Below are 12,024 nucleotides of genomic sequence, written 5' to 3'. Positions count from 1 at the left end.
CTCTTAAAGCTGACCTCTTTGACTGAACTTGAGGCCTGTGCTGACATCGTTTTATGTGACTTAGAATCATAATTTGTTCTTGAAAAGCACCTTTTGACATCTTATTAAGCTAAAGGTGTTATATCAATACAAATTGCTGTTGTTAACATGAGACTTGAAGGGTAACAAATCCTGAGCAGTGGTGGACCGAGAGAGGTGATGACATGGTATAACAGAGACTCACCAGTGTCCTTTTAAGGTTAAATCAGAACTTTTAAAAAAGAAAATGGTTTCACTGTAAGATTGTTCACAATTGACTCATCACTGAATTTGGAAGCTATTTTTCCAGGCTCTGCTACAGAGGTTTAAACAAAGATTGCCTGCTGTTGCACTGAGACAAACCGCTCTTAAAGATCCTAACTTCCTAGTCGGTGTTGATTTGATTGCTGAAGAAGATACAACAGGTTTCCATGTCATGATAACTAGCCAGTCTACACTTGCCCTGCTGCATTTTCTTGGATGCCATGTGCTGACATAATGAGGGCATCATTGCAATGGCTCCAACAGTAAAATAGTTTAGCAACATGTACTATACGTGACAGATGACAAGACAGTTTGGGGATAGTGCATGTAATATTCTAACATCTGGATCTACATCTCTGCAAAATGAATAAAACTGAAATTATGCACGAGGAATTTTTTTTTAAATCCCTTGTTAAAATCACTTTGGATTCATTATAGCCTCTAATTCATGGGTAGGGGTGAGCTATATGTTAGACATCTAGTGTTCACTTTTCTAACATTTGTCTCTTTTGTAGTCCGCTCGTGGGAGCAAGTGGGCATTTCTGGGGCTATCCTGTATCCAGCTGTAAATCTGACAATTTGCATTTGGCATCCTTTTTAGTTTCAGTAGTTGCAGCAACATACTTGTGCAGAAAATGATTCTAAATATGTGTGGGGTTGAGGTTGGGAGCAGTGGTAAAGTCAAGGTGATAAAATTATAAAAGAAAGTCTGTAAGATCCTTAGTTTTATCAATATCCATGCACAAACCACTCTCTCCGTTTTTAAAAAAAAGTTGACACTCATGTCCTTTTTAAATCTTTCTCATCTTAAAAATATACCCCCATTCTTGAAAATTGCCCACCTCGGGGAAAGGCAGTTCATTTTATCTATACACCTTATGATTGTATAAGCTTCTCTAAAGTCTCCCCTCAGCCTCGTACACTCCAGTGAAAAAAAGTCCCAGTTTATCCAGCCTGTCCTTATCATTCTGCCCCTCCATTCCTGGTGAATCTCTTCTGAACCATCTCCAGTTTAATTATATCTTTCTATAACAGTGCAACCAGACCTGGACATGGTACTCCAGAAGAGGTCACACCTGCATCATCAAAAAAAAAGATTTACTAGGATGCGTGTCAGGGATAAAAAGCTTAATTTATGGATCTGGGTTGTTAATATATATCCAGTGATAGCCTGGAGACAGTCTGATATGTTGCCCAAAGTTAGGACAGGTATTGATAAAATAATTAGTTAAAATCATTTTCATCACTTAAAGCATTGTTTCTGAGAATGAATGGATTTAAAATGAAGAATGAAGGAAGAGAATAAATGATTTAGACTGTGAAAGGTGGCATTAGAAATAGTAACGGTAGTAGGATCTGTAACAGCTTATAAGTGGAATCTGAATAAATATTGAAAAAGAAAAATTAAACGGACTAAGCCTAATTGAAGAGCCAGCCCAGGTGAAATGGACCAACTGCTACTTGTACTGTTAAGATCTATGACACTTTGTTCTCACAGGATGCAGTGGGCATACAGAATTATCATAACCATTATACTGAAAGGAGTCCCATTTATACACATTATTCTTTTGAACTCTCCAAATTACAGTTTCACTTTTCGTCAGCACTGGGAGTGATGCATTGTTTCATCTGGTTATGATTGGACATCAAGGATGCTACACTCCGGGATTAACTCTTCAAGTAATCAGAAATATCTGACTACATGTGAGACTGTTGCAAGCAAAGCTTTTAAAAGTTTTGATCAAGCATTTATCACATGGACTATGACAAAAAAAATTGGTGGAAAGATCAAAGTAGATCCTTGTGCTGTGCAATATTCCGTACTTACTGCTTACTGCATCTGTGGATATTCAGTTGTCCCTCCAGTGCCTAGTAGAGTGACGATACTCCTTATAAACATTATCATGTCCTAACAGTAGGATTAGTATCTAGAAAAGATTTTCTGTTGCAGCTAGTTTCAGGACAGCGTCACTATGCAATTATCCAGATGCTGTTTTCCATTGTTTTTATACTAACAATGTTGATTTGCAAAAGACACAGAGCAGAAGCGAGGCCAATGAGTGTGGTGGTAGTTCACAGTGGGTGCCTGTCATCAGTACAAGGTAAATCAGGCAATTTAAATTTCCAAGTGCAGTTGAAGGTGGAAGAACCATGTATTTTTCATCTGCCTGCAGTTTCACAGCATAAAAGAACCTTACAGTACTGTAAAGACAAGATATTTCTGAAGTGATAATTCTACCATTGATACCAATTAGATGAGACATTTAAATCAAGCTTTGTTGAGATCATTTAAAAGCAAAAGTTTGATTATGCCTGAGTTAAAATGAATTCTTTAAACAGGTACTTTATCATCGATATATTGTTGGCTTTAGAATATTCGTGAACACTAATACCTTTAATATAGAAAATTATTTATACTCGTAAGGAAAGACATTAGTCTCAGCCACCGTATTTAATGACCTAATTAAAATTTAAGCCATTAGCAGATTCTTGTGTTTTGTTTAGTGCCTTTAGGAATGATCATTCTTTTGCTGTGAGCTGTACATGGAAATTGTTAGCTGGCAAAATTTGCAATTCATTTAAGAGTAAATTAAGACTGATTTAGTATCAGGCAGTTTATCTGCAAACAAATGATGCAATTTCAGTCTTTGTCTCCTTCGAGAATGTCATTGAAGTCAGTGGCATCTAGCTCATAAGAAATTGTATTAAAATCTGAAGATTTAGCTCTTCAGTCTCATTATTTTTGTGGAATGTACATAGTACATTGTACCTTTGAGCCATTGATTTCCCTGACAGGAAATCTAAAACCTTCTTCTCAGGACTGATAGCTACCATTTGAGTAACATTTATTCTGTACACTGTAGGCTTCAGACCTTAGATAAAGATTGAAATACACTCTGTATCTATCCATTTGGTGACGCTATTTGGGCAATTCTTACAGCCCTAAGCTGTAAAGTTTCTGAGAGAGAGAAAGGAACTAAATTGAACTAACTGATGAAATAGAAAAATGACAATTTCTGGTTCACACAAAGCTGCTTAAGTGGTCAAAGAAATGTTAAGACACATTAAATGCATGACTATAGTATTGACATAAGTTAATGTTTCACAATTTGAAATTATGAACAAAACACTTGCATTTATACATTTTCTTTCAAGTCCTCAGGGCATCTCAAGTTACCTTTACTATACCATACCCTGAATGACCCCTTTTGTTGGCGAACAGCCGTTTATTGAAGGAAATGCACAAAATGTGAAGGGAAGCAGATAATATTCAAGAAGCTCCTTGATGATTATTTGGGAGAGAGCATTTCCATTGTAGGGGGATGGTGAGGTCAGATCCCAGCCGGGGCTGTCAGTTAAGCTTGCTTGCACTCACAGGGTGAGATTTGCCAGTTCTGGTCCAGGGAGAACTGCACACATGCACAGCACAGTGTCTCCAGAGGACAAAGCATTCCCAACTGTCAGCCGATCAAAAAGCAGCATTCACAGCTACCAGAGAGAGAGAGAGGGACGTACTGTCCTCGCAGCTTGAGGAAAAAGGCCATGCAGGATACCATTGACGATACCAAAAAAGAACATTGAGAGGGAGGACGTTCAAGATCAAACAATGTAAAGAGTATAAATTTGTAAGCTTTCCTTTTAGGGAGGCAAAGAACAGAAGCTCAGCTCAAAGGCACAATGATTAATCTCATCGATTGCTGGTACGTATTGATGTGTGATTACTTGATTCCACCCAAATGTAATTGTAATATCTATAAGGCATTAAGTGTGCATGTGAAGTGCTCATCAAAAAATCAACCTGTATCTAACCCTGTCTGACAGTTCTTTGGTAGTGTCTTCCTGCATGATGTGGCAGCTCTTGTTGGTGTGGGGGACAGCAGCAAATGAAACCAACCTAAAAGGCAACTTGATAGGTAATTAGAAGCTGGAACAAAATCTTCAATACTTCAGTCACATCTTTAAAAAATATATAAAGCAGCAGTTTGTATGTGGTGTTATCAGAAACCTTTGATTTTTATTACTTAAGAAAGGATATATGGAGCCAGAAATTGGTTAAGGTCTTTTTCCTATCAAACATAATCTTGCTGCAACTTAATAGCAAGTTTCAGCTCAATTTGTTCTTGTTGTTAATTGAAAATTTATCATTCATTGAAAGTTATGTATTACAGTGTAAGAACAAATAATTATATGTGTGTTCATACAAATATAAGTTGATCACTTTGGAATGAGCAATACTGAAGCTTTCAAGCAGCATGAGACCAGCCAGGAACATATAATCTAAATTGCTGCAATATTAGTCATAGGATTTTAAAAAATCCTAGTCTCTGCTACAGCTTTTGTTCTACAGAACTATCATCATTCATAACGTAGCATGTTTTGGATATAAAAGCAAATTAACTTATTACTGAAATGAAATTAGCCTTTTAAACATTAAATCTTAATTCTTGCTTCTTGTGCTGGTTATTTCCTTTTACTGATTGTTAAATGAGATGAGGTAATAATCTCTGCATTTGAAGGTATTTTGATGTAATTGTGCTAAATGATTTTTTTTAAAACAAAAATTGACTGTATACTTTAATTATAACTTACTGATGATAGTCTGGTTTCCAAATGATTTGCCTACATTAACTTCACACGTGTCATGTTATTCCATGAGCAAATTGCCTATAAACTAGATTATTGTGCAATATAGATGAGGTTAGTCTAGATTTAACTCTACCTCTGCGTTCAGTTAGTTGTTCATGGCTGTGGTGGCATTAAAAGAGACACAGTAATTAGATTCAAGTCCCTGGTAGAGTAAAAAGGAACAAAACAGCCGAGATTTTCTCTCCTATGTTCAGTAGCTTTCAGTCAAAAGTTACATATGTGGACACAGTTTGAGAACAGGATAAGACACAGTTGGACTGATCTGTTTGATGAACCTAACTCTCTGTTCAGAATTCAGCTGCTTGTGTAGGGTGATGGAGAGCAACCAGTATCTCTCAACCTGTGGAAGGGTCACCAACTCAAAACGGTATCTTTGACCACAGATGCTGCCAGATCTGCTGAGCTTTTTCAGCAATTTCTAATATTTCTCAAACTGTGCCTTAATACCAATCACTGTTTTTAGAACCATCACCTTCACGAAAGAAGGAAACTGATTGATTGTATGACTTTGTGCCTTTCTTTATAGTGTCTGTGTCATCGCAGACTCAGGTGTATCGGTTATTTATTCTGGGACATGGTATAGTCAATTAACATTAATTTTATCAGCTTTACTTCTTCAATTTAAGGAAAGCTTGAACTATGTCTACAAGCCCTTGCATATATGGCTGTACTAAATATTAACAATTAGAATTGCAGTGTTGTACAGCACAGAAATAGGTTGTTCAGTCCAATTCGTGCATGCCAGCCAGATATCCGAAATTAATCTAGTCCCATTTACCAGCATTTGACCTCCATCTCTCTTAAACCCTTCCTCGCACATACCAACCCAGATGCCTTATAAATGTCATAATTGTACCAGCCTCTACCCCTTCCTCTGGCAGTTCATTCCATACATGCACCACCCTCTGCATGAAAAATTTGCCCCTTAGGTCCCTTTTCAATCTTTTCCTTCTCAATTGCATGAGGAACGGTGGTGGACTTAAAAAATCATAACAGAATGCGACAATTTTTTTTGTGTGCATCTTTGTTTACACCACTTTGTCCTGCTTTATTGGCAAGAAACTTAAAATGAAGCAATTATGACTTAACCCTTCGATATCCTTACCCCTTTCTCTCTCATTAACCTCTATAGTGTACAATTCTTTGAGGTTCTTAGCACTCTTTGTGTACATCCCTGATAATAATTGTGCCATTGCCGATTATGCTGTCAGCAGTTTAGATCCTAAGCTCTGGAATTCCTTTGCTTTATCTCCATTTCTTTACTTCTCCCTCTTCCTGCATGGCACTCTTTAAATCCCACTGCTTTGCCCTAGCTTTTGCTCACCTCTTCTAATATAATCTTATGTGGCTATGTGTCATGTTTTGCAAAGCACCCTGGTCATTTTACTGTGAAAGGTGCTCCATAAATGTGGATTGTTGCTGCAAAAAGCAGTACCATAATTTTATTAACATTGTTGAAAAGTTGATATTGTTATCCACAATATTCAAAAACAAATGTTCCTATTCTGTGACTGAGAGTTTTAGTTGCAACTGACAGGAAATCGGCTGATCCTTTCTTGATCTGCGTTATTTCATTGACTGTTGGCTTATCTTCAATCCAGTGTTGTAGCAACTCAAAATGTTATTGGCCCAGATACTCCAATGGCCACACAGTGTTTGCAGCAGTGAGGACTGTAGTTGTACATTGGGACTTTGTGGAATTCCTGGTGCAGTTGATTCCGAGGGAACTACTGGATAATTGAAAATTCCAATGGAAGATCCCCTTGTGGCTAGACTTGTCTGTACAAGCCCCTTAAAGCAAAATTTTGAAGGTTCTGACTCACTTAAACTTTATACTTACTCTGGAAATGTTGGAAGACTAGACATCTGCTCTAATTCTTGGGTAACTATTAAACTGAACCCATATCTCAGCATCCCAACTATGTTCCTTCCCTATCCCACTGGAGTCAACCCACTTTCCAACCAGTGTGAAACCCCCTTCAACCTGCCACTACCCCTCCTTAAACCAAACACATTCACATCCCTTCACACACACACACGCGCTGACAATCCCAATCTCTCTCACTCAATCTTTCCCACTTTCTCGCCTAGTTTTTCTCTCTCTCTCTCTCTCTCTCTCTCTCACATATTCACTGTCTCCACTCGCACTCTTCCTCTCCCCCCGATTTGTGCTCGCTCTCTTCCCCCCCACCCCTACCCCCACCTCCCTGACTTCACTCTGCCAGGCTAATGTGCCCCAACCCCTGGCCCCACACACTCCTTGCCAACCTCACTGGTTCCACAATCAGCGTTTCGGGCAAAAGCCCTTCATCAGGAATAAAGATGTGCAAAGTACTGCAATCGATGAGAACAAATGGCATAAAGCTATAAGACAAAAGTGTGAGGATCAGAGGAGAGGCACATGATATGGGGGAGATACGGCCCAGCTCGCAGCCATTAAAGGGCTGATGAAGGGCTTTTGCCCGAAACGTCGATTTCGAAGCTACTTGGATGCTGCCTGAACTCCTGAATCCAGAATCTGGTTTCCAGCATCTGCAGTCATTGTTTTTACCTGGTTCCACAATCAACCTACCCAATCACCAACCAAGCCATGTACCTATTGCGCTGGCATCATACTCTGTATGTATCCTTTCACAGTGTCTGGCTGTGTTGCTGAGCATTTATGTGACAATATAATACCCTCACTGCTTACGGTTTTGACGATGACCCTTTAATGGCTGCGAGGAGTCATGGACAGATCTCCTTTTGTAACAGGAGGGACCCATTCAGGAATGGCCTGAATAGAAATCATCTAAATATAATTGTTTTTCTTCTTATGATCAGGGTCAGAAATGAGGTGTCCGATCCTGAACAGAATTTCTGGACAATTCTTGTCTGCTTAGCATTAAATCCAATGATTGGTTTCATCTCATTAGTAAAATATGATCCTTCAATGTTTGGATTCGGAGTCATGTGAACTCTGCAAATGCCATCAAAGCTAAATAGACTAGTCTGCATTATTAGTAACAAATACAGTATATTGACCTGGGCCATATCTCCCCCATATCATGTGCCTCTCCTCTGATCCTCACACCTTTGTCTTATAGCTTTATGCCATTTGTTCTCATCGATTGCAGTACTTTGCACATCTGCAAGATCTTCTTTCATTATTTCTATTGTCTACTATATCCAAATGTCAATGTCACCATGAACGAAATATTCCCCCTGTTCCATAATCTTTAACTCATTCATTGATTTTATTTCCTACCAGTTCCCAATGGTGTTATCACCTAACTGAGAACTCTACAACCCTCTAGTTTGGATTCATATGGACAGTCTTGGACCTAACTGTGTATTCCATTTGGATTGTCCTATGCATACGTTTCTTCCCTCTTTTATTGACCCTCGCCTTCACTGAGTACGTTTAGAAACCAGTTTACCATCTATTAAGTTGATTAACAGCTTTTTATTAAAATGAAGCCAACACACCAGGCTCTCATATATTTACTTCCCATCTATGCTTATTTTAATTAAATTGGTAAGGGTGATCTGCAGTTCTGATGAAAGGTGCCTCCCTAAAACAATGTACTTTTCCCCTTCCTAGATCCTGAGACACTTGATTTGTACTGACAGCATATTCTGATTTTAGTTTAATTATTTGGACTTTGTTCTGATGTGCCTGTATCCGTCTAAATTAATTTCTACCTATAAGTAAAAATGCTGAACTAGTTCATATTTTGACTTGATTTAAATTGTGATTGACATTGTTTCTTCTGGTCTGATCATCTCTCCTGAACGTTAAGAGTGAACATAGTTTATAAGCTTCATCTTCTTAGTTAAACTTGAGTTAATTAGCCTTTGAATAAACTAAAGCCCCAAAATATTTTGAGATAGAATTACTTTCAACATTGAAGAACAAGATGAAATAAGTAAACCCTATTTAAGGGTGACAACATTAAACCAGCTCTTGGAGTCATTGTACATCTTCAGCAACATTTCAAACAAATTAATGTGTTTGTGACAGTGGGTTAACACACTATCGTCTTTTCGTCAGGGTCTTGGGTTTGAAATTAGCTGAGACTGATGAAATAGAAGCCCATTGCTCTACTGCTTTATAGATATTTCACATAATAAGTCTCAAAGTGATACTTGGAGTGCACAGGATAAAATTGCTTACCTGTCAATGCTAATTGGTGCTATTTTGGTATAGAATGGATGAATGTAAGAAATGGAAGAATCACACTGGTGCAGAATGAGGTGTTTTTCTGAGGTTTGGATTAGGGTCTGTTATTGCTAGAGAGAGTAACTAGAATTATAACTGCAATTGCTTTGTCATGTACTTATCTTTGACAGGATAGTACTGTCAGTGAAGAATACTGACAAAGCACTGTCTGTTCAGACTCCAGCAATATCTCTGCCTGAGGACAGTATAATAATCAGGTTCTATGATTATAAAAAATAGCGAAACATTTTTGTCCTAAGATCCATTAATGAAAGAACTTTCTTGCTAAAGGCTGTATTCTGTTTTAAGACGCAGTCAGCTCTAATTCTATATAAAATCCAAATATTGCAGATGACCCCTTCAATGGGGAAGTTAATGACAGAAAGGCGTCCAGCAGTAAAACCACCCACCAAATCACAAAAATGAAGATGGCACCAGGGTGCTAAAGCAGCATTGAGATGATCCCATGTGAGGTTGGAAAATGCCTGGTGGAGTGATTGCACAATGGAAACATAATCTCAAGATGGTTGCTTCTCATGGACTCAGGAACAACTCTGTTCATGTTAGTTTCTTCTATTCTTAACAAAACTTAGTGAGATTTTGGTGGCAGAAGGCACTGCAAGTGATCTCTTTGAATATTCATACACTTGGATCCCAAACCAAATCCTTAAAATGTAATAGTGATTTCAACAAATACTAATTTCTGTTCAGTTTAGAGGCTGTTGACTCTGGAAATAATGAATTGGTCTTGGTTATCTGTACCAGGATAAGGGGCAGTCCATTGAGACAATCCACTGTGAGTGCAACACTCCACCCTGAAGCTGAAACTCCAAATGATTCCAATACCTAGGTTTCAGCTTGTAATGTGGTGCCTTCGCTCTTGCACCTCAGTGCTGCAGAGCTGCTGCTGTAGGTATGTACTGAAGAAATCAAGAGAGAATAATCAGAGAACCACTTTGAAAGGGACAATAAACAAAATACAAACAATTTGTCTCCTCATTCTTTGGGGAAGCACCTGACCTCTACTCAATGCCTTTTTGTAATATGGAGTGTATCTGTATTTATATGGTGCAGAAGCAGAATCGTAGGATGTCAGAGAACTAAGAAATGCACTGTTAGCATGCCCTTTGCAGTACTTTCTGTCACCAAAATCTCACTATGTTTTGTTAAGAATAGAAGAAACTAACATGAACAGAGTTGTTCCTGCATCCATGAGGAGCAACCATCTTGAGATTAAGTTTCCATTGTGCAATCATCCAGTTTCTTAAATCGGCTGTGTTGGTGTATCTGACCCTGCAAGGTCAAAGAGGTACTTGGGACTGGTCATTGGAATGGCCTTTTTGATAATGGTTCCTTTTTGTTTTAGAACAAACAGATATGATTTAAATTAAAAGGAACATTTGAAAGGTCTATGGTTAGAATTTATATTATTTGATTTAAAATTAAATAATGCCAGGTGTCAAATTTTTTGTGCAGAATGCAATCCAAATGCTACACCCAAAATTGTCCTTGTTCATCTCCCAATGTCTACTTCCAGCCAGTTTTCTTCCAAACTTTTTCTAGCATACACTAGAATATAAAAATAGACATAAATAAGTAGAAATCAATGCAAACAAATGGAGGCCAATGATAGTATCTATTCCTCTTTTTTTTATGTGATAATTAAATTTTCAAGCTGTCAGCTATCATTCACGTTAGGCAAAGCATGCTTTCATGTGAAGTCATAAAGATTTACTGGTTTTCAATATGATGTATGTCATAAAAATGCATTTGGAGAAACAAGATGCAGTGCAGGTTTCAGATAGAAATTTTAAAATGCTCAAAAATAATGATATAGAAAATTTGATGTTTCCTACCAAATTGCCCAAATTGACTAAGTTAAGACATTTTGAAATGACTCTTTAGCTTGAGGCAGGCCAATTATAATGATCCAAGTTGCACTCAATGACAGGAATTGACAGGCTGGTTTAAGTGAGCAAGGAAATTTGGCATTGCATAATTATCTATTAGAACATATTTGGAGACCCCACTATACACCCTTTTCTCCTTGTTTCTGCTCATCATAGATATCCCCATTTATTTTTCATGCATAATGATAATTAGGTCTCAGTGTTAATTTATTTTTTGGAGTGAATAGCACAAATATATACACAATGGAGAAACAGAAGAAACAGACACATTTAGCTTTAGAAAAGTGAATTTGTTAGTTTTAGCTTAATGCACTTTGGACCTAGCAAGTCCATTTGGTTCTAATAATGTGCCCTTGAAGGTGTGTAGTGCTCTTTATTTCAAAAATATTTAATGAAAATAAAAATGCCATTGAGTAAGTAGGGAGTAAAAAAGTCCAAACCTTTGTTGCAGTCAGTCTGGGAATGGAAGAAGTAACATTGTATTAATCCCTTGGCAAAATGTTTCAAAAGTGCACTTCAGAAAAGGTTGACTCCTCCTAGTTTGTTTTCCAAACATTATAGATGTTAACAGAATGTAGGATGTTCTTTTTTAATTCAAGAAGACTGTTCATATAAGGTGACCTCATAGAATAATTGCATCATAGGGGGCCATTCACATCATTGTGTTCATGCTGACACTGTTTAAAGTACCTTTCCCCTCAATATGCAATGCTTTCTTCTCTTCAAATATGTTTTCAATTCCCTTTTGAAAACTCAGAATCTGCCTCCTCCACACTTTCAGGCAGAGCATTCTAATTGATCACTGTGTAAAAATGTTTTTCCAAGTGTCACTCTTGATTCTTTGGATAATTAACTTACATTGGTGTTCTTTGAGGTACAGCATTTCCATCAAATGCAACAGTTTCTCCTTATCTTTCTGTTTGGCCTACTCTGGCTTCAAACACCTCTCTCAGATCTCCTCTTAGCTAAGCCTCTAAGGAGACC

The 12,024-nt window shown here is 37.7% G+C and overlaps 1 protein-coding gene across 21 annotated transcripts in view; it reads left to right on the top strand.

Annotated features, from left to right (window-relative positions):
- The window catches only part of anks1b (ankyrin repeat and sterile alpha motif domain containing 1B), an 810,941-nt gene that overhangs the window by 760,880 nt on the left and 38,037 nt on the right, over nucleotides 1-12,024 (top strand). For 2 of the 21 annotated variants that reach the window (XM_072562489.1, XM_072562485.1), the window contains exon 1: nucleotides 3,666-3,983. The exons of 18 other annotated variants lie outside the window; for them this stretch is intronic. The gene's annotated coding sequence lies outside the window, so the exon portion shown is untranslated. Of the gene's footprint in view, nucleotides 1-3,665; nucleotides 3,984-4,085; nucleotides 4,197-12,024 lie in introns of those variants that run through there. One more of the 21 variants, XM_072562486.1, reaches the window with a different exon arrangement.

The sequence above is a fragment of the Chiloscyllium punctatum genome, chromosome 44, assembly GCF_047496795.1.
Source record: "Chiloscyllium punctatum isolate Juve2018m chromosome 44, sChiPun1.3, whole genome shotgun sequence".
Lineage (NCBI taxonomy): Eukaryota > Metazoa > Chordata > Chondrichthyes > Orectolobiformes > Hemiscylliidae > Chiloscyllium > Chiloscyllium punctatum.
This window is presented reverse-complemented; position numbering and strand designations above follow the sequence as displayed.